The following is an 18,993-nucleotide window of genomic DNA, read 5'->3' as shown; positions in this document are numbered from 1 at the left end:
GACCAATTAGATGTCTGTAAATGATAACATAGTTAATATGACTAACGGTTCTCTGGAAATGGTGAAAGGTAGATAGATAGATAAATAGATACTTTATTGATCGCAAAAGAAACTACATTGTCACAGTAGCATTACAAGTGTACAGATATACAAATATTAGAAGAGAAGTAAGAACGAATAAAAAAGCAGTTACCTCAAACAGTCTAACAGGAAGGAGTCATCACTTCCCTGGTTACAGGTTGACTCATTATAGAGCTTAACGGCTGAGGGTAAGAATGACCTCATATATCGTATATATTTGTCTTAAAAGTGCTCCTTTATTCAGCCAAGGTAGCATGCAGAGGATGAGAAACATTGTCCAGAATTGTCAGGATTTTCTGTAGGGTCCTTTGTTCTACCACAGCCTCCAGTGTGTCCATTTTGACTCCTATAAGAGAGCCAGCCTTTCTAATCAGTTTATTGAGCATGTTGGCATCACTCATTTGCCCCTGCATACTACCGCAAAGAAGATTGCACTGACTACAACAGATAGGTAGAACTTGTGAAGGAGAGACCTGCCAAAGAACCTCAGTCTCCTCAGGAAGTAGAGGCGACTCTAGCCCTTCTTGTACACTGCCTCTGTGTTGGTTCTCCACTCAAGTCTGTCATCCAGGTGCACCCCCAGGTACTTGTAGGTCCTCACCTCATCCACATCCTCAACATCAATAATAACAAAAAGTCCATCACAATTTCCATTGTCTTACTGATGCTGAGCTGCAGATAACTCAGCTTGCACCATCTGACAAAGTCCTCCACCAGGGCCCTGTATTCATCCTCCCTTTATGCACTCAGCTTCTGGTCAGGTCACTGGTCTGAGTGCTACTGGTACCATGTAACCCAGTACTACCTGTCGCATAGTTGGGTGGTCGGCGACTAAACCGGCTCCCTCACCAGGCTTGCCTGGTGAGCAGGGTGGCTAGACACCCTGCAGGTGGATAAACAAGACCTGTCAAAGGGCGGATGAACCCTCTCGTAGGGTCAACGGCCATCTAGCAAACACGTACCGTGAAGCGCGGAAAGGGCATCCCTTGCATCGAAGCTTGGTCTGGCCATTCACTGCAACAGAACTTCCTCCAGCCATCTTGGACCCCACCATGCCGCTGAATCCAGGAGGGGATGTCAAGAGGGTGGGTCTGGACCTGTGCAACTCCATACTCACCTAAAATCCTCTCACACACACGCTGTTCCTTTCTGAGGAGTGGGGTATCTTCAAACCCCACTAACTGACTGAAAGGAACCATCATAATTTTATGGGATGGATAGCCAGAGGGAAAGAGATACACCCAACTATTGCTGACTCATCAGAGAATTTCTGCAGTTAACATGTCTCAGTGTTGTATCTGAAGTCCAAATTATACAGCGTAAACAGGAAGGGATCCAATACAGTCCCTCTGTAGAGCCCCATGCGATGCTCGTAGCCATGTCTCACACACAGCTCTGAAGCCACACAAACTGTGGTCTGCAAGTCAGGTAGTCCATTATCTAGGATACAATGAAAGTACCAACCTGCATTGAATGGAGGTTTCTCCCCAGCAATGAGGGCTGTATGGCACTGAAGGCACTCGAGGAATCAAAAACATGACCCTAATAGTAAACACAAAATAATCTGCAGATGCTGGGATCAAAGCAACACTCACAGTACGCTGGAGGAACTCAGCAGGTTGGGCAGCATCAGTGGAAACGATGAGTTGACGTTTCGGGCTGGAACCCTTTGTCATGACCCTAATAGTGCAGTCCTTCTTATCCAAATGGGAGTTGGCTCTGTTTAGCAGGTGGATGACAGCATCATTGACTCTAATATACTGCTGGTAGGCAAACTGCAAGGGATCAAGGGATGATCTGACCAGGGGTCGGAGGTGAGCCAAAACCAGCCTCTCTAGGGGCTTCATGATGTGCGAGGTTAGGGCCACTGGACGGTACCCATTCAAGACTTCCCTTTGGCCTTCTGGGTACTGAGACCACACATATTGTTTTCCACACAGTCAAGGCCCTTTCCCGGCTGAGACTCAGGTTGAAAATGTGCTGGAGAACTCCACATAGCTGCTCAGCACATTCCTTCAGGACCTTGATGTTCACAATATCCAGTCCAATGTTTTACCATGTCTGAGTTTCCACAGAGTCCTTCTCACCTGTTCAGTAGGTGAAGTCCATGATGACTGGTCAGCATCCAAACATTAAACGTTGGTATGATGTACATAACACAAGCAATCTCAAGGTAGGAAATGATGACATATACTTACTTTGATAATGTATTTATTTTGAACTTCCTGCTTTCAATAGCAAAGAAAAATAGACAATAGAAAAATATTGCTGAATAAGATTTTCACAGGCCTTCATGGGAAAGGCAGCATCCATTTCTGGCTGAACAGTTTTCTGTCACAATCATTTGGACTTTATTCCACTATCATAAATCTAGTGTCGAAATTTTCACAAGTTTTAATTCTAATCAGTTAATGTCAAATAGATAATAAATTTAGTTAGGTTACATAACTTTCAACTGTAATGCTGTTGGTGACTATCTCGAAACCAGATTTTAATCTCATTTTCATATCAATGAGTACAACAGCTATAAGTAACACAAGGGGTTGCAAACATAGGCAGTTATATCTTCAGTTTTTCCATTAAATGCCCCCCAACTTGGTTGGAAGGTCTGTTGATATATAATACAAATCAAGTTCATTCAAGTATCCATTGGAGGAAAAATACAACACACACCCAATATGAAAACCTATAAGAAGAAACATCATTCAGATTTGTGTGTGTTTTCAATTTGTACAGATCTATTTTGTGTAGATTGCAATTGAGAATTTTATTTAAACTGCTAACATTACCCTGACAGGAAGTGTTCCATTACTTATTCAAACCTTTGTCGATTTGTCTGAATATTAGACAATATAAGCAAGTGCATCTTTTAAGTGCCATTACTTTCTACAATCCACTGGAAACACAATCATACAGCACCCAGTTGTACTTGCAGTGCTTCTATAGCCAATGATTTTCTGAAGTGATATAATCAGCAGACAGAGCAGCCCACTTGTAAAAGCTTTCACACTCAGACCCCGCACAATGCTAAGGATGCATTCCTCGGAGGTGGAGCGCTATGTAAATCAGCATTATGGGGGATCATTATAACGCTATGCAAATGGACATATATGGATGATCTTAAAAAAATTCAAACCCAAAATATAATATTTTATGTATACATGGTAATTCATGTAGTAACAAACATGCAAAGAGGTCGAACCTGTACATTAATGGAGCAGCAACACCTCGCGTCAGCAGTGGAGAGAAGCAGGTAGTAGTTCACCTTAGAGGAGGGTCCAGGCTGTGGGTACTCCTCTAACTTTGGCTTCTCCTTCAAGTAGGCATTGAGATTTGACTGCTTTTTCTTGTTTCCTCCCAAGAAGCTCTTCTCAGTAGCAGAAAATCATGTTGAGATCACCTCCCTTTGCTTGCTTTGCTCCCAGTCAGGGCCATTATCGATGATCTGGTCCATGATCTGTGTGGATTGCGGTGATGCCACTGCTGAGAAATTTTGTGGTGAGGTTTCTTGCTGGTGTTTCCTCTTCATCCGTGTCCTCAGATTCACCCATGATGCGTTGTTCCGCCAATTCTCGAAGCTCTTCGTTATAAAGGCTCTCACCATGCAGTTGCTCAACATTGCCATCATTAACATTTCCTAATCCCGCTTCATAGGCCAGTTTAATGATGTTTGGATGACTGGTTCCGCCTGAAATCCTAGGATGTCATTGCATGTTTCTGGCTATACCTTTTTCCACACTCCGTTCATGCAGGTCTGATATTGTCCACAGCTTTCATGACATTGAGTTTTTCCAAAATTGCCTGATGAATGGTTTGTCTTGACCTTTTGTTTCCTCTACAAGTTCCTTGAATATGCAACAAAGGTAGTAGGCTTTAAAATTTGATATTAATCTTTGATGCATTGGTTGGAGTAATGAAGTGGTGTTGGGTGGAAAATAAACCATTTCTACAGCAATGCAGGTCCAAAGCATTTCAAGATTCTCAGGGTGGCCTGAAGCAGTATGAAGCACAAACTATGCTTTAGGTACAAGGTCATGCCCCTCACTATACCACTTCACAGCTGGACAAAATGTGAAACAAACCAATTTTGGAAAACATCAATCATCACCCAGGCTTTCTTGTTTGATTTCCAGATCACTGGTAGACTTGAGCTTAAAATGCCTTTCATTGCTCATAGTGTTTCAGTAATACACAATCATAGGCTTTAACTTAAAGTCACGTTTAGCATGGCTTCCTTGCAAAAGAGTTAACCAGTGCTTTGCAGCCTTGAATCCAGATGTACCTTCCTCTTCTCAGGAGATTAAAGTACGAAAAAGTATTCTTTTCCAAAATAGGCCCATTACATACACACTGAGCCAAGCTCAGGAGGATAATCTACTTTTAATTATGATATTCCGCGTTGCAGGAAAATCCTGGACTACTTTGCTGCCTGCATGAACCGCTTCACCAGAGACACGTATGCTATGAAGGTTACTGCACTGTTTAAATATATCAAACCAACCTATGCTGCCTATTAATGTTACTGACATATCTTCTTCTTGAATATGATTGAAAATGCTTCTTGCCTTTTCCAAGATTATCACTTACATTAGGGGCATGCTTTGTTGTGTTTGGCCATCCACCCATATATTTAGACTATTTTCCATTTTTTTCAAGCAAATATCTCCTTGAAGAAGTCACCTTCATTGAAGATAACTTTGAGGTCGTCATTGCAGAAGATTTTATCTTGTCTGCATTTTTTATAATTGTTCTGATAATCAATGTAGCCAATTTCCTTTTTTTTGTATTCTACATTTTATTTCTTTGTATACATATCTTCAATCGTAATCCATCTCAGAAACTGCTTATATATCGTCTACAGAAGCTGGCCCATCACCTCCCTTGGTGTTCCGTGTGTAGATTACTTGAGCTCTGTGTTTGCATACCAGCTTAATCATACCCTTTGAAAGGAGTTCTTGAAGTGCAGCCCTGGCCAGAGACAACTGCAGGTGTGTTCAGTTTGTAGTTGGGAATCTCTTTCAAAAGCTTATCGTAAGTGGCTTTGTCAAAGGGGATCAGGTTGTTGAGCTTGTCCTGTACTTTTCCCTTTGACCACTTCTTCTTTTTGGCTTTCCCACCAGTCTTGTTCACTGGGTCCTTGTCCTTTTTCCCTCCTTTAGGCCCGTCTTTCTTCTTCTTATCATCTTTAGTTGGCTCACCCTACTTCTCTGTTGGGGCCTTCGTCCATATTCGTCGAGCTACCCTTCTATGTTCCAAATGGTCTACGTCCCGGGCACACGCTCCCTCACCATGCTGTCGCTTCCCGATGTCGGAGTGAAAAGTAGCCAATTTCAAAGAGGTGCCAACTTCAACCTGATGCTCACCAGCTTCTAAACGCCTTATCACTTGCAGTTTCACATCCATATTAATGTTTTTCCTGGACATTTTAGATGTACTACCCTCACTGGAAGTTGCAGGCCATTTTCCAGACATTATGGGTGAAAAAATGGAATAAATTGGCTAGGGAGCAAGAAAGTTTACACATGCAGGGGAGGCAGAGTGTGAACTAATACATGATTGGCTGTGAGTAGCTCAGAGCATATGGAAAGCACTCTCATTGGCTGATTGAATGTTTACTGTAATGGCGGGTGCTCTTGAGAAGTTTTAAGTGTTGTTTTGAATGTATTTTGTTATTTAAAATATTTCAATAAAGAACTGAATAACCGCGATGTAAAGAATCAGTGCAATGTGGGATAGCGTTATGCGGGGTCTGAGTGTGTAGTGCAAAAGTAATCATCTTGGTTCCAGGTTTCCCTTGATCTTTTTTCCATTATTATAAGCAGCAAATATAAACAAATGCTCTTTGCAATGCTACTGGAGATGAAAGACAGAAATACTTCCTGTTTCATTTCCTTTGCAAACTGCTTGTATATATTTATATAAAAACCCAATGAGTCAGAAAATCTAAATCTAGATAAGGAAGCTTGGTTCCTGATTTCAATCCAGTTCATAGTTCTTTAAATAATAACTATTGCACATCATTGTGTACTTAGGATTCATACATTAAGTATAAAATGGCCCACGCACCCAGCACATGCCCTCTTTTCATTACCCTGGGGGAAGGAGGTACAGAAGCCTGAAGACCCACACTCAATGTTTTAGGAACAGCTTCTTTCTTTCTCTCCACCATCAGATTTCTAAACAGTCCATGAATTCATAAACACTACCTCACTATTTTGCTCTTTTTACACGACTTATTTATTTAAAAAAATATTTCTTGTTGTAACTTCATGTATCGCACTGTACTGCTGCCACAAAACAACAAACTACATGAAACATCAGTGATAATATGATTTTGTTTCTGAAAACTGGAAAAAAATAGAGTTAAGAAAACAGAAGGAAAGTGGATTGGACACATTTAAATTTATCAAAGAGTATTAATGAGATTCAGTGAGTAATGCTTCCCCTGAAGGAAGAATTACAGAATTCAGCTGGTTCTCAATGAAGTGGGGGCAATCACTTAGTGAACAATATAACTGCCCCGTTTAGACTCTGTAGACCATAAGGCATAGGAGCAGAATTAGGCCATTCATCCCCTCGAGTGTGCTCTGCTATTCCATCATGGCTGATTTATCATCCCTCTCAAACTCACTCTCCTGACTTCTCCTTGTAATCTTTGGTGCTGTAACTAATCAAGACCCTATCAACTTCCGCTATAAATATAACAGACTTGGCCTCCACAGCTGTCTTATAGCAATGGATTCTACAGATTCATCCACTCTCTGGCTAAAGATGCTCCTTCTCATCTCTGTTCTAAAGGAATGACCTTGTATTCTTGGGCTCTGGCCTCTGGTCCTACTGTAAAATATGCTCGGAGATCAAAACTACATATTCATCTACATGCATTATATTAGGAATAGCAATATTCAAGTATATTGACATGTAAACTTATCCAAAGGAAGTATATTCCATAAACCCAAATGTGGGCAAAGAACATGCTCTAATTTTGCTGTTCTTAGAAACTAGCCTGATAATTGAGTTTTATCAATCTGTGTCCAAAATATTTCTGGGCAATAATCTTAGACTGAAGGAATTGGTCCTAAAGAGTAGCAGAACAAGACAGAGTCTCTCAAGAACTCTAGTGATCAATACGTTTGTTAGAATTAATCTAACATGCTAACTTACAAGTGACCAAATTTCAGATCAGAAATTGGAACAATTAAATGAACAAGACAAGGCGTAAAGAAAGGGGGGAAAAGTCTAAACCAGCAGCAAGTACTAAATTAACAAGCCCAAAAAGGAAAGGTACACATAGTTAAGGGTTTTCTCACTTTCCTGGTTCGGATGAAGGATATTGGACCTAGAGTCAATCATTATTCAATATGAGAACAGGCCCTTTGACCCAGCTAGTCTGCATCAACCAAACTGCCACCTGAATTAGTCCTATTTTGCTGCATTTTTCTATCTATGAACGTATCCAAATGAATTGGAAGTATTGTAACTGTGCTCATCCATCTTGCTTCCACAGGCAGCTCATTCCATTTACTCAAGTCCCCCCTCACTTTGAACCTATGCCTACTAGTTTTAGACTCCCTTCAACTGGGAAGAAATGCAGGTGCCACATGTTCATCTTCAGGAGCATTCTTCCTCTGTTCACCTCCTCTGGATCTAATAAATAATGCTTATGGTTTTCCAGAGTTTCTCCTACTGTCTGGAATAATTATCTGTGATTAAGTGTTATCCTAAAACTAATCTCAATAACCTAGTGCAAAAGTTCTCCCCATGTCTAAGCATACTGGGTTAAATGTGCTTTTATTTTCTTAGGACACAGGAAAAAAAGAGAGGTAAATGGCCCTTGCCTGCTCTTGTATGCCTCAAGCTCATTACGGGTGAACTAAGTTTGGAGCCCAATCGTGTACCCCCTTTCAATTCTGATGTATGTTCTAGGAAATATGAAGGAAACTTGCGCTTTGGAATTACAATAAAATTCAGCTGGGTAACAGTCCTTGAGGGGAATATACAATGGAAAAACCGGATACTTCTGGATGATGTCCCCTGGAGAATCCTTAGACTTACCATTACACTCCCTAGAATTCAAGAAAAAAAACCCTCAACGGATAGAAAGTAGATGTGAGATATTAGCCAGACATTGTTGAGAGTTAAAATACTTCAGGATAGTGAACTGTTTGCTGGGATTTTAAATCACATAGCACTGTTGCAGGTAGAAGCCAGTTTCTTGCAATGAATACTCAAGGTTTGGATGTTCAAGCCAAAATGTAGCGAAGAAGAACAATATCACATACTTGTTCCCTTTAATGCATTCAACTGAGAAAGAACTATAACTAGGCCCAAGAGCAGCTTCTGAAAGGTTCTGGTGTTTTGTTGTTCCCCTGAATGGTGAAAAATTATAGTACTGTAATATATAACAATAAACTGTTCCAATACCACCAGAGAATGACATTAATCATTATTCAAGACCCATCTTGAAGGTATTAGCAATAAGCTGACCACGATGAAGTGTCAAAAGTAGAACTGTTCAGTGAACATGAGCTGAGGCCACCTGAACAGAGAATAGTCAGCACAGTGGAGAAAGAGAATGTGATCTTAAATATTCTAAAGCAGGAGCTACTACCGGGGGTGGGAGAGAGACTGGGAAAGCTTCTAAAAAAAAAATGAGTTAAGCTTTGTGGAACATGTTGGTGCAATTCATGCATGGATGTGGTGGACTGAAAGACCTGTTTCTGTGCTGTACAAATCTGTGACTTTATGCAAGAGCTTCACTACGAGCCTCTGCTTTGCTTTTACCATCAATGGCCATAATGATCAATTAGGACTTTTCATTATTCAGGTCCAGCCAGGTCATCACCAGGCAATTTCACAGAGCTCATTCATCTGATGTAGCTACTTGCAGAGTACGTATATATTCATACAGTTGAATGTTTAATTACCAGATAACAAATATTTTATTGTTTGTAGCAAATTAAATCAAAAGACTATTACCTAACCAGTGATAGCATTGCAAGGAAGAAATAAAAATCATAACCTGGTTCAGCAAGAAACTAATTTAAAGTTTTTGTAAAGATTGATTATGCTTGGAAAGGGTCAAGTTCATAGGTCATAGAGAGATACAACACAGAAACAGGTGCTTTAGCACACTGAGTCTATGCCGACCATCAAACAACTACTAATCCTACAGTAGCTCCATTCTATTCTCCCCATATTCCCACCAACTCTCTCCGAATTCTACCACTCAGCTACACACTGGGGTAATTTACAGTGGCCATTTTTTCCTATGTGAATATGTCCACCTGCAGTTGGACACTGTGGCAGGATGACTGATGAATTGTCGCACGAGCAAAGTAGATAAAGAAAGCGAGGTCTCTATATCACAAGTTAAGGAGCTTAATGAAATGCTTTATAGTGGGTGAGTCTCTGCTACAGAGTGGGAATCATCCACACAGGAACATCTAACAAACAACAATGGTGATAAAGACTAACTAACACTTCACGTGTGAATCTGCTGGGATTTTCTATTGTGTCCGATGCTCCCGATGCGGTGCCATCAACATTGGTCAGACTCGTTATAAATTTGGGGACGGCTTCGTCTAGCACCTCCACTCCATCCACCAAAAGTGGAACATCCGGGTGGCCAGGTATTTTAACTCCAATTCCCATTCCCGTTCCGACATGTCAGTCCATGGCCTCCTCTTGTGCTATTATCAGGCCATCCTCAGGCTGGAAGAGCAAAACCTTATATTCCGTCTTGGTAGCCTCCAACCTGAATACTGATTTCTCCCAGTTTAAAAAAAAATTTCTTCCCCCTCCCCTCTTCTTCTATTCCCCACTCTTGACTCTTAACTCTTCTCACCTGCATATCATCTCTTCCTGGGTCCCCTACTCTTTCCTTTTCTCCTATGGTCCACTCTCCAATCCTATTAGATTCCTTCTTCTCTAGCCCTTTACCATTCCCACCCACCTGGCTTCACCCATCACCTTCTAGCTATCCTCCTTCCCTCTCCTTACCCTTTTATTCTGGCAACTTCCCTCTTCTTTTCCAGTCCTGAAGGAGGATCTTGGCCAAAGAATTGCCCAGGACATTAGAAGGATGGTGGAAGGAATGGGGTGGATTGAAGCAGTTTCATTGTTCTTCTAGACCAGCAGAAACTTCTGGGTAGGTGGACCTCAGAGTTAACATGTCGTGTCATAGTGATTTGTGAATACGAGAGTTCAAACCTCTTAAAGAAGACAAAGAACTGAAAATGTGTATACCAACTATGTGGTTAATTCTTGGATGCAAGAAGGAACTTGACCAAGATAAGAAATAACAGACACCAGATGTTGGCGGTCTGGCTCCAAGAATAATAAACAGGCTGTGGGAACTCGTCACAGCAAGTTACAAGAAGCCAGTGGTGAGGAAAACCACTGCTGTTGGACAAGAGAAGCCTGCAGTAATCAAAGCTACAGAATGCCCAGTTAATGTAGGCACCAAATTGAGCGAAAACAAGTCAATGCGGTGTGGTGTTAGTGAACGTAGGTTATGTGAATGAACTTCAAAGTTCAAAGTAAATTTATTATCATATACTTATAGTGAATGTCACCATATATTAATAAAATTCAATTTCTTGCACGCATCCACAGTAGAACAAAGAAATACTGTACAATCAATGAAAAACTACACAAAGACTGGCAAACAACTAATGTGTAAAAGAAAAAACTGCAAATAAAAACTAATAAATCTATAAATCAACAACACAAGTTGTAATTATTTTATATATAAGTGAATCCATAGGTTGAGGAATGAGTTCAGTATTGAGGTGAGTGAAGTTATCCACACTGGTTCAAGAGCCTGATGGTTGAAAGGTAATAACTGTTCCTGAACCTGGCTGTGTGGGATGTAAGATTACTAAACCTTCCTTCTGACGGCAGCAGTGAGAAAAGAGCATAAAATTAACTCTTATGAACTTGAACGGAACAGGGTAATTGGTGTGTGTGTGTGTTTGTGGGGGGAGAATATCAATTACATTAGATGAATTATTGATCAAATATTATTGAATGATTAGTAATGCATCAGGTGTTAGTGTGCAGTGAGCACAGATCTTGTCCTACAGGCTGTATTATTTGATTTAAAACAACACACAAAGGAGCCGGAGGAACTCAGTGGGCCAGGCAGCATGTAGGGAAGAAAATGCACAGTCCACATTTCAGGTTGAGAGCCTTAATCAGTTCAAAAAACATTTATTATCAAGCAACACACGTCAAAGTTGCTGGTGAACGCAGCAGGCCAGGCAGCATCTCTAGGAAGAGGTACAGTCCACGTTTCGGGCCGAGACCATTCATCAGGCCTAACTGAAAGAAGAGCTAGTAAGAGATTTGAAGGTGGAAGGTGGGAGGGGGAGGGGGAGATCCGAAATGATAGGAGACGACAGGAGGGGGAGGGATGGAACCAAGAGCTGGACAGTTGATTGGCAAAATTTATTATCAAAGTATGTATACATTATACAACCTTAAGATTAGTCTCCTAACATGCAGCCACGAAACAAAGAAACCCAAAAAAAACACACACAAGAAAAGGACCGAACACCCAATGTGCAGAGAGAAAAAGAACACATGTCCTTAAGAAACCATAAAAAAAGAAAGAATTGATTTTAAAAAGACCATTGTGCAGAGAGAAAATAAACACATCATGCAAACAATAACCGCAAGCAAATAGCATGTTGAAATGAAGTCTGCAAATGGAGTCCTATAGCTCAGAACTCAGATAGGAGCAAAACTACGTCTACCTTGAAGAGTTTTTGACATAAAGCAGCTAAGTGGAGACACAAGAGACTGCAGACGCTGGAAATCTGGAGCAACACACAAAGGAGCTGAAGGAACTCAGTGGATCATTGAAAGGAAATGGACAGTTAACATTCTCAGTCAAGACCCTTCATCATGACTTATTAAACTTAAAGCACCTGATGTTTAGTTAAGATATAGTTGCATTACTAATAAAGAAGTTGTTCATCTCGATGCAATTTGATTTAGAACAGGTACAATTTAAAATCACAATGATATTTGCAATACTCTCAGAAAAAGCAAGAGAGACAGACTATAAAGTAAATGCTTTCAGAATGAGCTGGATGCCATCAAAACTGAACAGCCTCCTTCCGTTGCATCATTCTGCACATTTGAAGGGTTAGATCTGGCTGAATGGACGAACAATTAGCTTACAGATTGAAAAGGTAGACCAAACCGGCTGCAAGTGATATGTTTGCTTGGTCAAATAACAGAAAGGTGATGGAAATTCCAGATCTTAAAATGAGGAAGCCAGATGGTATGGTCAACACTGAGATCCAGGATAACAGTAGCTGGTTAGACACAGCCCTCTTCTGGCAGAGACCTGTCATTGCAATATGACAAGGAGTAGGATAAGAAAAAACATCAGGTTGTAATCAGAATCAGGTTTATTGTTCAAGTTCACGTTTATTGTCACTGAACCATATACATGTACACGGCTAAACAAAACAATGCTCCTCTGGGGCCAAGGTGCTAAACACTATATTTTTTTTATATATCACATACATAGTAATAATAATATTAACAGGTAATAAATTCATATATTTTGTAGATGTACAAGCTGACATAAAGTGTATATATGATATTTAGTTAAATATACAACAGTATAATGCTTCTGGTGCTGTCATAAATAATGTGTATTGGGTGGTAGTAGGGTATTCATAAGTCTCACAGCCTTGTTCTTACACTGGGGTATCTCCTGCTTGACGGTAGGAAGTCAAAGAGATTGTGGAAAGGATGGGAGGGGTCTTTGACAATGTTGAGGATTCTGCTAAAGCAGCGCTTTTGGTATATGTCTTGGATGGTGGGGGGGGGGGTTGGGGGGAGGAAGAGAGAGACCCCGATGATTCTCTCAGCAATCTTTACAATCTAATCCACTGCAGGATCTTGCACTCAGATGCCTTGAAATTCCCATACCAGATGGTGTCACAGCTGGTCAGGACACTCTCGGCAGAATGTGGTTAGAAAGGGAGTGGAAAACCTTGTTCGTCTCAATCTCCTCAGGAAGTGGAGGCACTGCTGTGCTTTCTTGGCTAAAGAGGTGGTGTTGAGGAGCCAAATGAGATAATCTATGATGTGCACTCTAAGACACTTGGTGCTCCTGACTCTGCATGGAGCAGCCATTGTGCAGCAAGTAGTGGTCAGCCTGCACATTCCTGAAGGCCACAATCATCAGATCAATGTTGATATTAGTAATGAAATTTGTATAGCGGTACAGTTCAGCTATGGGATGTCCAGGGAGGGGTAGCACCTCTGGTGAAGGAACCTGTTGTGTCCATTCCGTGCATCCCAGTCACCTTTGGTCTCCACTGGACACTCAGCTCTCACCTATTGCTCCAAGTAGCTGTTTGCATGCAACAGTGGCCACATACCCTGATGAAATATGGACATGCTTGTTCTATCATGTGAAGTCAACTCCAGCAGACTGGCCAAACAAGATCTACTGAGAGATCCAAGGTCAGGAAGACAGTACAGCAATGCTCCATGGACAGCAAAGGACATGACAAGGTACAAAAGACGCTATGATCATTCACTGCAACCAAGGACGACCCCAGTTTATGATGCTTTTTTGTACCACTGATGACAGAGGAAAAGAAGTTGTTCCTAAAATATTGAGCATGAGTCTTCTGCTCCTATACTTCTTCCCTGATGGCAGTAATGAGAAGAAAGCATGTCTGCGATGGTGAGGGTCTTTAATGAAGATATTCTCGATGGTGGGCAGATGAGTGCTGTAATAGAGCTAGCTGAGTCTACAACTCTCTGAAGCCTCTTAAAATCCTGAGCACTGGCACCTTCATACTAGACAGTGATGCAGACAGTCAGAATGCTCTCTGGTCATCAGCACCATCATTTTCTGTCGAAGGAGTGTGTTCTGCTGGCAGAGGGATGCTTAGGAATGTGTGTGTCATCCAGTCAGGAGGGTAGAACTGGGAGAAGGCTCCAGAGAATGCTGAGGGAACAGCTTTTGTGACAGACACTGAGGTGGGTTGAGGTCTTTTTCGGCAGGAGATAGAGAGAGAGGTTCAGGAAAACCAGCTATAGGATTCGAACCTGCGGGAATGCACAATCCGATGGAGCCCAAGAGGGGAACCTTTACCGGAGACCAGTGAATAGGAGTTAATGCACAAAGTACATCAAAAACAATGGCTTTCGGAAGATTTGAGCATCACCTATGTACATTTGATTGTTTAATTATAATGGGCCTTTTTTTTTGTTTTTCACCTTTCTTTTCTTTTATAACTCTTTGGTTAATTTAACATTCATAAATATACTTTCTTTATAATTGTATGCAGTGTACAGTATTCATTCCTGCCAAAAGGCAATTGCAGGGGGCAATAAATCACATAGCCTTCACACAAAGTGGAGTTTGGGTGGGTGAGATATCCCAACCTCACGGGTTTGGTGGGACCAAAATCATATACACCCTAGACGTACGGAGCCTGACAAAGGTGGTTTCCTTGCCGTGGAGTGCAGTGGCGGTTAGAGAGGGGCTAACAAGCCGCACTTCCAGAGATCCCCAGTAAAAAAGGGGTTTCATTTACAAGACAGGTGATCCCAGCCATCAATATTCTTCAGAGATTGTCTGCCAGGCATCAGTGGTTGCATAACAAGGCCTTGTGATATGCACTAGGTGCTCATACAACCACCTACCACCTGATCCCATAGCTTCATGTGACCCTTATCAGGTGGTTGAGCTGATGTTATACCTTGCCCAAGGGTGACCTGCAGGCTAGAGGAAAGAAGGAGAGCCTTAAACCTCCTTTGGTAGAGACGTATCTCCAACCCTCTTTCCACAGTACATCTGCCCATTGTGATTCAAAGTTGTAAAACAATAAAACATGAAAACTTCCATGGGGGGAGGGTGTGAATAGTTTTTATAGGCACTGTATGAAACCAAATAGTACTTGAAGTTAGCAAACTAAAATGAGAAGTGGAATCAGGAAGGAAATTGTAAAAATAATAGTTTTGGAACAGAAAGAACATTTAGCCGTTTCTAAAAGTGGGTGCACTTCTTTTGTAAAGCCAATAGATTGTCCACAATAGTTGACATGGCTTTTAATCAAGGATCTACTTTACTTGCCATATACATTTACATGTATTAGGAATTTTATGTTGTGTTTTGGGAAACATACAACAAAAAATGACATTCAAAAATATTAATAAAGAATTATATAAAAATAAACTTAAATGTTAAAGTAATAATATGGAATAAAATGTGCATAAATATATAAATACCAGCATGTATTACCAATGAAAACAGCATAATAAAAATGTTTAAAATGTTTACAGTGCAGTGATGGGGCTAACAGATAGAGGGGAATGGGGTTGACTAACTAGAATGATCGATCAGATTATCCAACAATTTTCCCAGAAAGTCCAGTGCTGGATTAAAACCTTTGCAAAGTAACATACTCTGCATTGAACTATTTTACAATGGCAAATAAAGAAAGAAATTTCCATTTCAAAATAGCAGCAGCTCAGAGTTCATCATCACCGTAACCATCCTCCACTGCAACACCAACACTGAGTCTGACCACTCAGGGAAGCAGAACAGCGCACTTAAGGAACTTCTGTCACAGTTGTATTTTACTGTCCATCACATTGGTCAGTGATTTGCTGAAGATGATACTGGTATATTATATATATTATTATAATTATTAATAATAAATTAATGCATATACATGTTCTGAGAAACAATGAAAAGATTTTTTTTCGAGGCAGATCATGCCATATACAAGTACGTTGAGGAAGTGAAAAGAATACTGAATACAGAATATAGAATTGCAGTCACAAAGGAAGTACAGTGCAGGCTAGACAAATAAAGCACAAGGGCCACAACGAGATCGATTGGGAGATTAAGAACTCCTCCTTTAAACATTTGAGGGGTCCATGCAAGAGGCTGATAGGATTCAAGATCCCAAATTCAAGAACATTATCAAAGAAGGTATAAATTATACAATCTTGAGATTTGCTTGCTCAGTTAGCCACAAAGCAAGAAACCTAAAACAACCCAATTTAAAAAAATAAAAATAAGAAAACAACTCAATGCACATGAGAAAGGAATAAAAAAATACAAATTGTGCAAACAAATGAAGTGAACAACAGCATTCCAAACCAAAACTGAGTCCTCAGATCTGAACCCCAGAACAGCCCAGAGTAAGCCCAAAGCCTCGAATATCAGTTCATCATATTAGTGAGCACAGAGCACAGCAGCTGGGGCAGTCTTCATAGCCTCAGCTCCATGGAGAGTGGAGTGTCCATCAAGGAGAATGAGCAAAACCACTCTCCTCCCAGATCCCAACACCCTGTATTTTCAGTCTACCTGAGCCGGTGTTTAAATTGACCAAATAGCAGACAGTGAACAAAATGGGCTCTTGCCTCCGATTTGCGCTGGCATTTATATTGTCTAAACAGCGCATTGGACACTGCTGCAGTGAAAGGCTCTGGTCCTAGATCATGCCACCCAGTCACACACTCTGGGTCCAGATTTCACCTGCCAGCCTGTAGCCGCTCTCAAGTTCTTCAAATCAGCTCAGTGCCCAGAGTGATCCAACCTTGCACCTGGGCCAGTCATACAGGCAACATAACTCCACCTACAGCGATTCTGCAACACATAATCTCTGCTCATGACCCAAACTTGCTCGTCCCTTCAATATTTGCAGCAATAGTTTAACATAAATTACCTCAGAAAATGTATTTTTAGTAACTTTTTGTTGGATTTCTTATCTTATAAACTACCAAAGAGCTGGCCCATATGCTTGGTAGTGCCATCTTAACCGGTGCAGTTTGTATGCAGTTTTGGTCTCCAAATTTGAGGAAGGACGTTCCTGCTATGGAGGGAGTGTAGCGTAGGTACACGAGGTTAATTCTCGGGATGGCAGGACTGTTATATGTTGAAAGATTGGAGCGACTGGGGTTGTATACACTGGAATTTAGAAGGATGAGAGGGGATCTGATTGAAACATATAAGATTATTAAGGGATTGGACACGCTAGAGGCAGGAAACATGTTCTCGATGTTGGGGGAGTCCAGAACCAGAAGCCACATTTTAAGAATAAGGGGTAGGCCGTTTAGAATGGAGTTGAGGAAAAACTTTTTCACCCAGAGAGTTGTGGATCTGTGGAATGCTCTGCCTCAGAGGGCAGTGGAGGCCAATTCTCTGGATGCTTTCAAGAAAGAGTTAGATAGAGCTCTTAAAGATAGCGGAGTCAAGGGATATGGGGAGAAGGCAGAAATGGGGTACTGATTGTGGATGATCAGCCATGATCACAATGAATGCTGGCTTGAAGGGCCGAATGGCCTACTCCTGCACCTATTGTCTATTGCCTATTGGAAAGGATTATACTGGGATAGAAGCTGTCCACGAAGAGCCTTTGACCTGAAACATTAACTCTGTTTCTCACAGATGTAGCTTAACCTGCTGAGTATTTCCAGTATTTTCTGTTTTTGTGTTGGATTACCAGCAGAATTTTTCAGAAAAAGGTTTTAGAAGTTTTTTTTTAGTTTTGGAAGCCAGTTGGTTTAATACCAAATTATATAGAATGGTAGCCAATTGAAGGAGATCTTCAACTTGACATTTTTTAGTGGCTAATCTAGACCACCAAGTGGGATCTGTTTGGTAATCTTGTATTAAAAATATTCTGTGGTGTTTTAGAAAGTGAAACAAATTGAAGCCAATTATAACGGGAGTCTAAATAAACTCTGTTTCCAAGGAGTCTGCAAAGGCGAGAGAAACAGAATAGTAATCAACAAGAGGCACTGGGAGCTTAAACAGACCTTCAGTCCCTTTTACTTGCAGTATTTACTGTATGTATGGCATGATCTACCTGGATGGCCTGCAAACCAAGTTTTTGACTATATCTGATAGACGTGACAATAATACTAATACCAATCTTCTTGTTTATGTGAAATTAATGCATATCCAGTAAAGAATTCTTTAGTAGTCTCACATTCCTTTCTGGAATTATAGAAATAAGTAGCATTATAAAGTAACTAAAAATAATTGTTTGATTAGTTGTCTGTCATGTCCAACGACGACAGTAAAGAAAGCCGTGTGTGGGAGAGTTTCTGAAGTGGAAAAACTATTAAACTGGGATAGTTCTACCCTTTTGTTAGATGTCTAGGTCCAGTGGTACAATTAGTTGTCATAACTGGGGTCTTCCTTGGTTGCAGTGGATGACCATGACATCTTCTGTGCCTCATCACGCCCTTCATTCTCCACCAAGCATTGTAGAACCTTGGATATCACTTGATTTCATCTGCCAGAACAGACTTCACAGGGTAGGACAGGCACGTCCCTATCTCATTGGGGTATGAGGCCTGCTGGCTACTCTTCCCTGGTTTAGTCAGCCTGTTGAAGCAGTGTACCAGGGTGTGACTGCTGTCACACACAAACAACTACTTGGAGCCACAGCTGAGAGTTGATGGTCTGGTAGGAACCAAAAGTGAGTGAGCTGCACCAGAATAGATGCAACAAAGCCCTTCACTAAATATAACTGAAATTATAAATTGTGCAGTGCTTTAATTGTAAAGGTAATTATTATAATTGATTACCCCATACTCTAGCCAAATATTTTTATGGAAGTATGTTTAAAAGTCCTTAACCCCTGAAAGAAAGTACAATTACCCTGTTTTATCAAATCCAGTGGACAAACTAATGATCACAAATGCCATGACATGACTCTGGCCATTTGTAAAATCAGACAGAATACCTGCAACATACATCAAAGTTGCTGGTGAACGCAGCAGGCCAGGCAGCATCTATAGGAAGAAGCGCAGTCGACGTTTCAGGCCGAGACCCTTCGTCAGGACTAACTGAAGGAAGAGTGAGTAAGGGATTTGAAAGCTGGAGGGGGAGGGGGAGATGCAAAATGATAG

The 18,993-nt window shown here is 41.0% G+C and overlaps 1 protein-coding gene and 1 pseudogene across 1 annotated transcript in view; both read right to left on the bottom strand.

The window, feature by feature from the left end:
• Positions 1 to 18,993, bottom strand: part of ppcdc (phosphopantothenoylcysteine decarboxylase) — an 89,018-nt gene that overhangs the window by 36,846 nt on the left and 33,179 nt on the right. The window lies entirely within an intron of this gene.
• On the bottom strand, positions 4,926 to 9,735 carry LOC134358396 (small ribosomal subunit protein eS25-like; annotated as a pseudogene).

The sequence above is a fragment of the Mobula hypostoma genome, chromosome 18, assembly GCF_963921235.1.
Source record: "Mobula hypostoma chromosome 18, sMobHyp1.1, whole genome shotgun sequence".
NCBI classification, from domain to species: domain Eukaryota; kingdom Metazoa; phylum Chordata; class Chondrichthyes; order Myliobatiformes; family Myliobatidae; genus Mobula; species Mobula hypostoma.
The sequence above is the reverse complement of the archived record's forward strand: the minus strand, read 5'-3'. Positions and strand labels throughout refer to the sequence as shown.